Source organism: Oncorhynchus kisutch, linkage group LG16 (genome assembly GCF_002021735.2).
Source record: "Oncorhynchus kisutch isolate 150728-3 linkage group LG16, Okis_V2, whole genome shotgun sequence".
Lineage (NCBI taxonomy): Eukaryota > Metazoa > Chordata > Actinopteri > Salmoniformes > Salmonidae > Oncorhynchus > Oncorhynchus kisutch.
Window position 1 is genome coordinate 34,332,233 of NC_034189.2, and position 12,326 is coordinate 34,344,558.

The 12,326-nt window shown below is 41.4% G+C and overlaps 1 long non-coding RNA gene across 1 annotated transcript; it reads right to left on the bottom strand.

The window, feature by feature from the left end:
* Window positions 1-2,167: 2,167 nt before the first annotated feature.
* LOC109887892 (uncharacterized) lies at window positions 2,168-3,213 on the bottom strand. Its single transcript, XR_004203496.1, has 4 exons — window positions 3,081-3,213; window positions 2,937-2,973; window positions 2,416-2,660; window positions 2,168-2,219 (listed from the first exon to the last, which is right to left on the bottom strand). It is a non-coding gene; the product is annotated as an uncharacterized LOC109887892 (long non-coding RNA).
* Between the last annotated feature and the right edge of the window lie 9,113 nt (window positions 3,214-12,326).

Here is a 12,326-nt window from a genome sequence, read left to right on the forward strand (position 1 = left end):
GAACATGATAGATGTCCTCTTTGAGCTGGTGCTGTTTGGGATGATGACAGCTCAGAAGTCCCTGATGGTGGTAAGTAGCATCTCACTGGAACATGTTTTGATATCGCTCTATTAGCAGTTTCACTTAAGTTCCTCATCTCTTCTATTCTCTTTTCTCCTCCTTTGTTTCCTTTAGCACCCTGGTGGGTTTGTGGAGCGTCTGTACGCTCTCCTGTACTCCTTCCTGCCCACTGCTGCCAACATGGAGCCAGAGGCTGATAGATACCTACTGCTGCTCAATGTAAGAGTCAAGAGGTTACTTCCTGTTTACTTCCATATTCTTAGTGCACTTCCTTTTGACTTCCTTATTCATGGTTAACCAGGTTTCAATGCCCTTTTAGGGGGAGTATTTCTAATTGTCTCTCTCCTCTTGATAAGCTAGTAACTCAGATCCATTTTCTATGTGTTGTGTGGTGTTCTCTTCAGGGTGGGCTGATGGCTCTGCTAGATGACATGTTTGGCCAGCAGCTGGCCTGGTATTTTAACTCAGAGTTTCTGGTCACTGAGCTCTCCAGCCTCCTGGAGTACCACTTGGAGAACCTCATGGCCAGCATGTAGTCCTACTGCAGGGACCATACTCCTTTCTCCTTCTCTCTCTCTTTTGAAGGAATTGAGGACTTGAAGTGCTTTGTTGAACCCTGATTAGTTAACACCCATTAATGTAATGTATTCTCTTGTTTTCTCTCCCCACAGGATTATTGTGACACTTTGCCACCCAACAGGGATCTAGACACCAATGCACTACATTACTTTGCACTGAATTTGACATTTTTAAAAATAAAATAAGTTGTAGTTCAAAAACATTTTTGTTTCTGTCTTTTCATCTATTTGATTTTATGACCATTTCCTCTTCCTAGAGTTATAATGCTAATATTAGATTATTACATGAACAATGATGCTTTATTATCTGCATATGGAAATAAAAAACAACATTTCATTGATTTACAGATACTACAGGCCCACACTTTATATGGTTTTGTACAGTGGTTTATGATACTGGGGCGGAAGGGTAGCCTAGTGGTTAGAGTGTTGGACTAGTAACCGGAAAGTTGCAAGTTCAAACCCCTGAGCTGACAAGGTACACATCTGTAGTTCTGCCCCTGAACAGGCAGTTAACCCATTTGTCCTTGGCCATCATTGAAAATAAGAATTTGTTCTTAACTGACTTGCCTAGTTAAGTAAAAAAATACTGTACTATTTAAAAACATGTAGGATGACATACACTGAGTCCACTGTAGACTAGGAACATCTTCCTACCAGATCTTACTCTGATGGTTTTCAAGAAGGATCTGCTCACTCTGTGCCGGAGAGCAGGATGCCCTGATAGACTGGATAAGATTGGCCATGTCTGAAACAAAGGTACTTACCAACTCAGAGGCCTCAGGGTCAATCCTAAGGTCTCTGATCTCACCAATCCTAGGAGATGGACTAAATGATGTAGTGCCAGAATAACATGATGTACAACCCCTGAATATTTTAACGATCTCCCGGATCGATTCAGTGGCCTTGATCTGAAATTCCTCAGTGAGTAGTCTGTCCATACATTGTGTTGACAGACGAAGACTAGATTTGGCACCTTTGATACTGAGGTTGCTCTCTCCTTGTTTTTGCATCTCCTCAGGACATTCACAAGCTTCAAGCATCTTCATATGGTCAGCAACAACACAAAGCAGTTCCCTCTTGTCGGGTTCATTTTCCTCCTTATTGCTGAAGTTCAAAATAGTGCCACTGAGGGCTGTCATGACCTGTCCTGTTAAATGTGTCATGTCCACCTCAACACCATCCTCTCTGAGAACAACACTCTGCTCAACACTCTTCCCATTAATATACATCTGAAGTATGTTGGAAACGCCAGACACCATCTCCTCAACCACCTTGGTGCTGGAGACACCACCACTGGAAAAAAATGACAGGGGACATTCGCCCAGAGATGGGAGTTTGGATGGCCACAGAGATTATGGAATTGACCTTCTTTGACACTTCTCCAACAATAACCCGGGATAGACTTTGAGTGTCTACCTGGTCCTCTCTTTGGATACAGAGGACATTGTTCAACGACTTTGAAGGAATCCTGGACACTAGTGAGGAGACTGTCCTCAGTGATCCCAAAAAAGTCACTGAGTAGCTCAGATGATATAGACTCACCATCTCCCTGAGTATTTGGCAACACTGTCTGAGACCTTTGAGAATACAAAGCAAACAATACAGCATTCCATATTCAATAGTAGACACTGTAGTCACATTAATACATCATTCAGTAATCAATCAAATTGGTAATTAAGAGTAAACTGTTACACAGATAACAAAACATATTTTCACAAAATGGGTTGTGAATAGTTAGGTGAAACCGGTTTCTTTAGGAATGACTGAACATACCCATTACGAGAGGAGCTTGATTTGGCCGTGCAAGACCTTGAGGATTTGCTGCTGCCTCTCTTGCGAACCTTCAGGTTTGTGCTAGAGGATCTCTCTGATTCAGTCAGAGACTTGCTGGATACTGGAGACACATGGCTGTATATCCGTACAAAACGGAAAATTGCAGGGACGATGACCTCCAGGATTGCCTCAGATACAAACCGCACAATCTCCAGGCACATCTCTGCAAGCAATGCCCTCATCACCTGTAGGACCGAAACAGTGTAGGTAGATTACTCATAGCCAGGCTCTGAAACCAAGCTCCTCGAAGAGATACCAACAATCTCACATATGTTCATGAGAATCATGAAAGTGGCATACATTGGAAAGCATGAAAAGCAGTAGGCTACTAAAAAGCTATTTTAATGTAACTGTTTGTGATAATGTGGATGATACTGTAGATAGATAAAAGGCTTGTATCTAATTTCCTTGAAACATCTATTAATATATCTATGAATCATTTTCAAGGTTAAGGGACTTACAGGGTCCATCCTGCCAATGCTTAACTGCCTCCATTGCCTATAGGAGATAATTAGATGTTTTTAGCCAACACCAACACACATACAATTTATAAAATCCTCCAGATGACATTGCATTCAAATACTACAATAGAAGTTTGGACATACTCCTCAGTAAGTTTTTCCAGAAACCGGATGATAATCGGGTTGAAAGCATCCGGATCGATTGGCGGGAGGTCAAGAGCCCTGGTCTGACAGGCCCTGGAGACACACTCACTTAGGGTCTTTTCATTAGATTGTCCCTGGTGAGATGTCCCCTGAACTGTCATCCCAGAAAATTCCACAGATGTAGAGGGACCTGTGTTCAAAGCAGCATTCACCAAGGTAAAGAAGTCAGAAAACATGTAACCTTCTGAGGCAAGTGTGTATTAGCCAATTTTGTGTACTTTGTGAAGTTAAGTACCCAAGAAAGGATAACATGTGCACTCGGCTATTAGTCCTCTGCTCAATAGATGTCCATACTAAATTACATTTACATGCAAAAGGATTACATTCAGTGAAATTAGAGTTTCATTTCTGACCTGCATCAGTGATCTGCTCCACTTTGTTTCTCTTGGTCCTCTTTGTTGGGCTGTCCCCAACAAAAAGAAATCTTTGAAGACTGAGAGTCATCCTGTTCTAATGTTAAAATGTATTTTCCATATCAGACACACCCTATGTGTTTGAATACAATCACCTACATAGGCACTGAGCTTGTCTGATGCTTTAAGCACACTGTTTGATTAAATAATTAAGACACACAAATGACTCAAGAAAGAGCCCGATGGTGTTATTACAGCATAGCAAAGATTAAAAACAGCTGAATCTGTGAAATTGCTTAATTCAACATTTTGCCGGTGCATGAGGCTTGGTGCTCACAGAATCAGTAGTCTATTAAACAAATACTCACAGGCAACATAAGCTATATCTGTCTTACTTCTGTATATATGTATACAGTACCAGTCAAAAGTTTGGACACACCTACTCATTCAAGGCTTTTCTTTATTTGTACTATTTTCTACATTGTAGAATAGTAGTGAAGACATCAAAACTATAACACATATGGAATCATGTAGGTACCAAAAAGTGTTAAACAAATCCAAATATATTTTATATTTGAGATTCTTCAAAGTAGCCATCCTTTGCCTTGATGGCAGCTTTGCACACTCTTGGCATTCTCTCAACCAGCTTCACCTGGAATGCTTTTCCAACAGTCTTGAAGGAGTTCCCACATATGCTAAGAACTTATTGACTGCTTTTCCTTCGCTCTGTGGTCCAATTCATCCCAAAACATCTCAATTGGGTTGAGGTTGGGTGATTGTGGATGTCAGGTCATCTGATGCAGCCCTCCATCACTCTCCTTCTTGGTCAAATAGCCCTTACACAGCCTGGAGATGTGTTGGGTAATTGTCCTGTTGAAAAACAAATGATAGTCCCACTAAACGCAAACCTGATGGGATGGTGTATCACTGCAGAATACTATGGTAGCCATGCTGGTTAAGTGTGCCTTGAATTCTAAATAAATCAGACAGTGTCACCAGCAACGCACCCCCACACCATCACACCTCCTCCATGCTTCATGGTGGGAACCACACATGCGGAGATCATCTGTACACCTACTCTCACAAAGACATTGTTGGAATTTGGACTCATCAGACCAAAGGACAGATTTCCACCAGTCTAATGTCCATTGCTCGTGTTTCTTGGCCCAAGCAAGTCTCTTCTTCTTATTGGTGTCCTTTAGTAGTGCTTTCTTTGCAGCAATTTGACCATGAAGGCCTGATTCACGCAGTCTCCTCTGAACAGTTTTAACGTTGAGATGCGTCTGTGACTTGAACTCTGTGAAGCATTTATTTGGGCTGCAATGTGAGGTGCAGTTAACTCTAATGAACTTATCCTCTGCAGCCGAGTTAACTCTGGGTCTTCCTTGCCTGTGGCGGTCCTCATGAGAGCCAGTTTCATCATAGCGCTTGATGGTTTTTGCACTTGATTGAAACGGTCAAAGTTCTTTAAATTTTCCGGATTGACTGAACTTCATGTCCTAAAGTAATGACGGACTGTTGTTTCTCTTGGCTTATTTGAGCTGTTCTTGCCATAATATGGACTTGGTTTTTTACCAAATAGGGCTATCTCCTTTCTACCAATCCTACCTTGTCACAACACAACTGATTGGCTCAAATGCATTAAGAAGGAAAGAAATTCCTTTACTTAATTTTTTTAACAAGGCACACATGTTAATTTATGAAATGCATTCCAGGTGACTACCTCATGAAGCTGGTTGAGAGACTGCCAAGAGTGTGCAAAGCTGTCATTAAGGCAAAGGGTGACTACTTTGAAGAATCTCAAAAATAAAATATATTTTGATTTGGTTAACACTTTCATATTTCAAATCAGATGTATTTTTATAGCCCTTTGTACATCAGCTGATATCTCAAAGTGCTGTACAGAAACCCAGCCTAAAACCCCAAACAGAAAGCAAAACAGGTGTAGAAGCACGGTTTGATGTATAACAAAAATGATAATATTAGCGGCACATTAACGTTAGCCCACACCGCCACCCAGCTGCCACTACTTGCGGCACCCCTACCGTCATGTCCTGTAAACCCTGTGGTTCCTGACGCAGCATAAAAAAAGACGGTGGAGCGGTTCCTGCACCACTGCATGGGGCTTCTCTGTTAGCAATTCATAGGCTTACCTTATTATCCTCCATGGTTAAAGTCTATGGCTGGAGCCTATATTCCCATCATGTAAAACTTTACCAAGTGATTACCAAAGAGATAAACTATCGCATTTTATACGGTAACTCAGCCAACGTCATAATGTGAATGCACTTTTACGTAATAAAACAACTTCAGGGATGATCTGTCAATCAATGCAATCAGCAACGCAATACTGGATCCCCATACCACTAAAAAGACCACTCGAAACAATAAATACTGGTGTATTAGCTACGTTTCCGTTTTTTTGTAAAATAATATGATGAAAAAACAAATAAATAAGTATAGTTTTGAATAAACGAGGACAGAAGCATGCCATGTGTTGTTGGGTCAGAGGCGAAGGGTCAAAGTTGAAATGAGAAGATGGTGGGCAGAAAGACGTTCACCTTGGTGGCAGCAAAATAAACTTCAGAGAGATAGTTATTACAAATGATTCCAACTACATTGTAGCTGACATGAGCTAAACCTGAATTAACTGTATGACACAAGTATGGCATGGGATGCAAACTGTAGCCCTGGCTAGCTACTGTGGCTAGCACGTTAGCTAACGTGTTACTGTATAGCTACAACAAGTATTCTAATCTTGAGAGAAACGTAACTTTGACTATTGTTGTCTGTGGTCCTGTAGCTCAGTTGGTACAGCATGGCGCTTGCTACGCAAGAATTATGGGTTCGATTCATGGGAGCACCCATACATAAAATGTATATGTGCATGGCCATTGCTTTGTCCCGCAATGAACTATTGTTTATACAGACGACCCGTTGCAGAAGCTTCCGTACATCGTCTTGCGTTTCCACTTAACAGCGCCATATTCAGTATCTCTAGGAACAATACTTTGCGGGACGAAGCAAGCCAATTGTACTTTATCAACCATTAAGGTATCTTTACTTTTACTCAAGTTAAAGTCACCCAGTAAAATACTAGAGTAATAGTCTAAAAGTATTTGGTTTTAAATATATGCTTTGTATCAAAAATGTAATTAGATAAAATATACTGAAATTCATTTTTTTATCTGAATGGAAGATCTCGTCTTGCTTTTGGACTCAGAAAGTGATGTTGAGAAAAGGTTGGTGACCACTAGGCTAAGGTGTTATATCTTCCACTGGGAGGCAGTGTCAAGCTACAGTATATGCTACTGTGCTGCAGTTAAGTAACTGCATTGCCCCTCATCCCAAACACCCCTCCCCGACGTGTGTTTATAAAGTGATGCATTCTCTCTACATGCCAGAAAATCTCTCCAGTCTCCGCGCAACAATGATGCCAGTGTGCTCTCGTTGACTCTACACACGAATCTGCATCTTTCTGCGGACTGTCAGTGGATTGACATATACGACAGAACAATTCAATGTCAAAACGACAGGAGTGTAAATTGGAAATAATCCTCTGGACCAGATTTGCTACCATGGGCATTTTTGTGATGCTCTCCACAACTGTATAATTATTTCATAGAGATACAACTGATAAGGATGAAAATATATTGATTTGATTTGTAATAGTTTGAAGAACAGAGAAAAAACATGGCTTTACAAACTTCTAATGACACTTCTTTGTCAACATTTCTGGACTGTCTGCCATGCCTGCAGAGCAACTCATCCGTGCATGCATCTGGAAATATGAGCAAGGAAGTTACCAATACCACCTGTAGCAATGTGTCTATCATCACAAAAGCCCCATCCGTGCGTCAAAAAGGTAATACTGGAAGATTCCTAAAGATTCTCTGTAACAATCTCAGTTCTTTTGAGGTTCTTGAAACATTTTCCTATCATTAAATTAATTACATGAGATTAATTCCTACATTAAATTATATGATGGGTTGCGATTGGCATCATTTGTCACAGCAGCATAGGATTTAATTAAGTGAGAAATGCAGGTTGTTCACACCACATTGAACAATAGGGTAACTTGGAGGAAATGTATATTCACCTTAAGGGAAATGTATATTTTCTGACGGAAAAAAAGTTATGTTTGGTAAGATTTAGATATATTGCAAAATGGCCCCTGAAGATTAGTGTGTTAATTGACTCTTAAAAGCTAAAGTCTAGGTATCTTATTTTAATTAAATAAATCAAATTTTGGAAAACAAAACGACATAATTTTGCTTGCCTAGAGATTACCACTTCCTCCCGATTTGGGGCATGCCTTGCACAAACTCAGGTGCTCTGCCTTGCTAGCACAGGTGACACCCTCCTGAAGTGTTTTACCAGTCAGCACCACACAAATCTAGTTATTCACTTGCGCAAGTGGGGTAACTAGCACAAAAAAACTGTTTATATACAGTACCAGTCAAAAGCTTGGACACGCCTACTCATTCAAGGGTTTTCCAAAATGTTTACTACTTTCTAAATTGTAGAATGATAGTGAATAAATCCAAACTATGAAATAACACATATGGAATCATGTAATAACCAAAAAAGGGTTAAACAAGTAAAAATATATTTTATATTTGAGATTATTCAAAGTGGCCATCCTTTGCCTTGATGACAGCTTTGCACACTCTTGGCATTCTCTCAACCAGATTCCTCTGGAATGCTTTTCCATCAGTCTTGAAGGAGTTCCCACATATGCTGAGCACTTGTTGGCTGCTTTTCATTCACTCTGCGGTCCAACTCATCCCAAACCATCTTAATTTGGTTGAGGTCGGGTGATTGTGGAGGCCAGGTCATCTGATGTAGCACTCCATCACGGTCCTTCTTGGAGGTGTGATGAAAAACAAATGATAGGCCCACTAAATGCAAACCAGATGGGATGGCGTATCGCTGCAGAATGATGTCGTAGCCATGCTTGTTAACTGTGCCTTGAATTCTAAAAAAAATTGTAGACAGTGTCACCAGCAAAGCACCATCACACCTCCTCCACCTTGCTTCACGGTGGGAACCAAACATGTGGAGATCATCCATTCACCTACTCCTGTAGTAGTTGTTTCTTTGCAGCAATTCGACCATGAAGGCCTGATTCACACAGTCTCCTCTGAACAGTTGATGTTGAGATGTGTCTGTTACTTGAACTCTGTGAAACATTTGTTTGGGCTGCAATTTCTGAGGCTGGTAACTCTATAGAACTTGTGCTCTGCAGCTGAGGTAACTCTGGGTCTTCCTTCCCTGTGGCTGTCCTCATGAGAGCCAGTTTCATCATAGTGCTTGCTGGTTTTTGCAGCTTCACTTGAAGAATTGTTCTACATTGACTGACATTGATTTTAAAGTAATGATGGACTGTCATTTCTCTTCTCTCTATTTTTACCATAATATGTACTTGGTATTTTACCAAATAGGTCCATCTTCTGTATACCAACCCTACCTTGTCACAACACAACTGATTGGCTCAAACGCATTAAGAAAGAAAGAAATTCCACAAATTAACTTTTAACAAGGCACACTTGTTTGATTGAAATGCATTCCAGGTGACTACCTCATGAATTTGGTAGAGAGAACACCAAGAGCTTTCATTAATGCAAAGGGTTTTCTATTGATACCCCAACCACATCGATCTCAACACATTCAAATTATATTATTCAATTAAATACACATTTATTCACACGTACGGAAACAAGCGCTCGCGCGCACACACACATACAGCCCTGACATACCTAATGTAGACTTCATCTGCAGACTCCATGGCTAAAAGGATTTTAGCTGACTTGGCTGTCTCTGAGACAGTGTCACGAGTTCCACCAAAGTCGGCTCCTCTCCTTGTTCGGGCGGCATTCGGCGGTCGACGTCACCGGCCTTCTAGCCATCACCGCTCCATTTATTTTTTTTCATTTGTTTTGTCTTGTTCCCCACACACATGGTTTAATTCCCTAATCACATTGTGTATATATATATATATATATATATATATATATATATATATATATATATATATATATATATATATATTCCTCTGTCCCCCCCCATGTCCTTGTGTGGAATTCAGTAAACTGAAATAAAAACATGTAACTGCTAGGCTAAACTTCTCTGCTGTTTAGGCCCTGTGGCTATCACACTGTGATGGTGTGAAGTGAACCCATGCACATGTGGAGATACTGTGTGTGGCTGTGTGAGAGCGAAGTCTTGCATCTCGCTCATCTCAATATCAGCAGTGCTGCTCATCACAAAGTAATTTAGCTGAATCTACTCTCTTAGAATAAGAAGTGACTTGAGGAACCCTTGAGATTATCAAGGAACCCCTGGAGTTCCTCAAGGAACAATTGCTATTCAATGTTTCATATTTGCACCCTCGGTTGGTTGAGGGTTTCTTGGAGGAACCTAATGGTTCAATGTAGCAACAGGTCCCTGGAAGAACCATGGAGTGGAGGCTTGGCTTATTAGGGGCGTTGCTTTAATATATATATTTTTTGGTGCCACATCATTCATGTAAATCTTTTCTGTTATATTATCATCAAGGTTGAACACTGACAGTTTTGTAGCGTCAATGAAGCTAAAAGAGGTTTCTGAGTTCCTCAGGAGCCTATGAAAATCCCAAAGTTGGTTTAGTTACCACTTTATTACTGGATGTAATCAGCAATGTTAATATTATATTTGAATAATTGCATAAATATTCAAGGATTATTTTGTTGTTGCAGTGTACACATTTAACATAAATGACATTTATGCTAACAGGGAACCGAAAATAACTATCTTAAAGCCACATCCTCGATATTAAAACGGTTCATCATTGAACTCCTCCATCACAAAAGGTTCCGGTTTGAACCTTTACACAGGGTTTCCTCAAATACCCTTCTCAGAGGGGTTCCTCAAGAAACTTTTTTCAACTGGAAAGGTTGAAAAAAGCGTGGCAACACATAATATTCTTCCAGGCAACTTTACTTCTAAGAGTGTACTTTTAACAAACCTGTTTAAAAAACTAAAACTATAATGAAACTATTATTTTTGACTCCAAAACTAACAAAAATAAAATAAAGACCATCATGAGTTATGTTCAGTTAATTTTTAAAAAATGCGACACCGTCATGTATAACATCAGTCTGACAGTATTTTTGACAGTATTTCAATCTGAAGACAGTATGGTTTGAAGTGACTGAAATGCATCAGAAAGGTATTGGGAAGTTCAAAAGATCATGATGTATGATCCTGTGTAGAAAATAACATTACTAACCACATTTCCATCCACAGTTTTAATGCAAGTCAAATCAAATCAAATCAAATTTATTTATATAGCCCTTCGTACATCAGCTGATATCTCAAAGTGCTGTACAGAAACCCAGCCTAAAACCCCAAACAGCAAGCAATGCAGGTGTAGAAGCACGGTGGCTAGGAAAAACTCCCTAGAAAGGCCAATACCTAGGAAGAAACCTAGAGAGGAACCAGGCTATGTGGGGTGGCCAGTCCTCTTCTGGCTGTGCCGGGTGGAGATTATAACAGAACATGGCCAAGATGTTCAAATGTTCATAAATGACCAGCATGGTCGAATAATAATAAGGCAGAACAGTTGAAACTGGAGCAGCAGCACAGTCGGGTGGAAGTTGAAACTGGAGCAGCAGCATGGCCAGGTGGACTGGGGACAGCAAGGAGTCATCATGTCAGGTAGTCCTGGGGCATGGTCCTAGGGCTCAGGTCAGTTGAAACTGGAACAGCAGCATGGCCAGGTGGACTGGGGACAGCAAGGAGTCATCATGTCAGGTAGTCCTGGGGCATGGTCCTAGGGCTCAGGTCCTCCGAGAGAGAGAAAGAAAGAGAGAAGGAGAGAATTAGAGAACGCACACTTAGATTCACACAGGACACCGAATAGGACAGGAGAAGTACTCCAGATATAACAAGCCCCCCGACACATAAACTACTGCAGCATAAATACTGGAGGCTGAGACAGGAGGGGTCAGGAGACACTGTGGCCCCATCCGAGGACACCCCCGGACAGGGCCAAACAGGAAGGATATAACCCCACCCACTTTGCCAAAGCACAGCCCCCACACCACTAGAGGGATATCTTCAACCACCAACTTACCATCCTGAGACAAGGCTGAGTATAGCCCACAAAGATCTCCGCCACGGCACAACCCAAGGGGGGGGGGCGCCAACCCAGACAGGATGACCACAACAGTGAATCAACCCACTCAGGTGACGCACCCCTCTCCAGGGACGGCATGAGAGAGCCCCAGCAAGCCAGTGACTCAGCCCCTGTAATAGGGTTAGAGGCAGAGAATCCCAGTGGAAAGAGGGGAACCGGCCAGGCAGAGACAGCAAGGGCGGTTCGTTGCTCCAGAGCCTTTCCGTTCACCTTCCCACTCCTGGGCCAGACTACACTCAATCATATGACCCACTGAAGAGATGAGTCTTCAGTAAAGACTTAAAGGTTGAGACCGAGTTTGCGTCTCTGACATGGGTAGGCAGACCGTTCCATAAAAATGGAGCTCTATAGGAGATAGCCCTGCCTCCAGCTGTTTGCTTAGAAATTCTAGGGACAATTAGGAGGCCTGCGTCTCGTGTAGGTATGTACGGCAGGACCAAATCAGAGAGATAGGTAGGAGCAAGCCCATGTAATGCTTTGTAGGTTAGCAGTAAAACCTTGAAATCAGCCCTTGCTTTGACAGGAAGCCAGTGTAGAGAGGTTAGCACTGGAGTAATATGATCAAATTTTTTCGTTCTAGTCAGGATTCTAGCAGCCGTATTTAGCACTAACTGAAGTTTATTTAGTGCTTTATCCGGGTAGCCGGAAAATAGA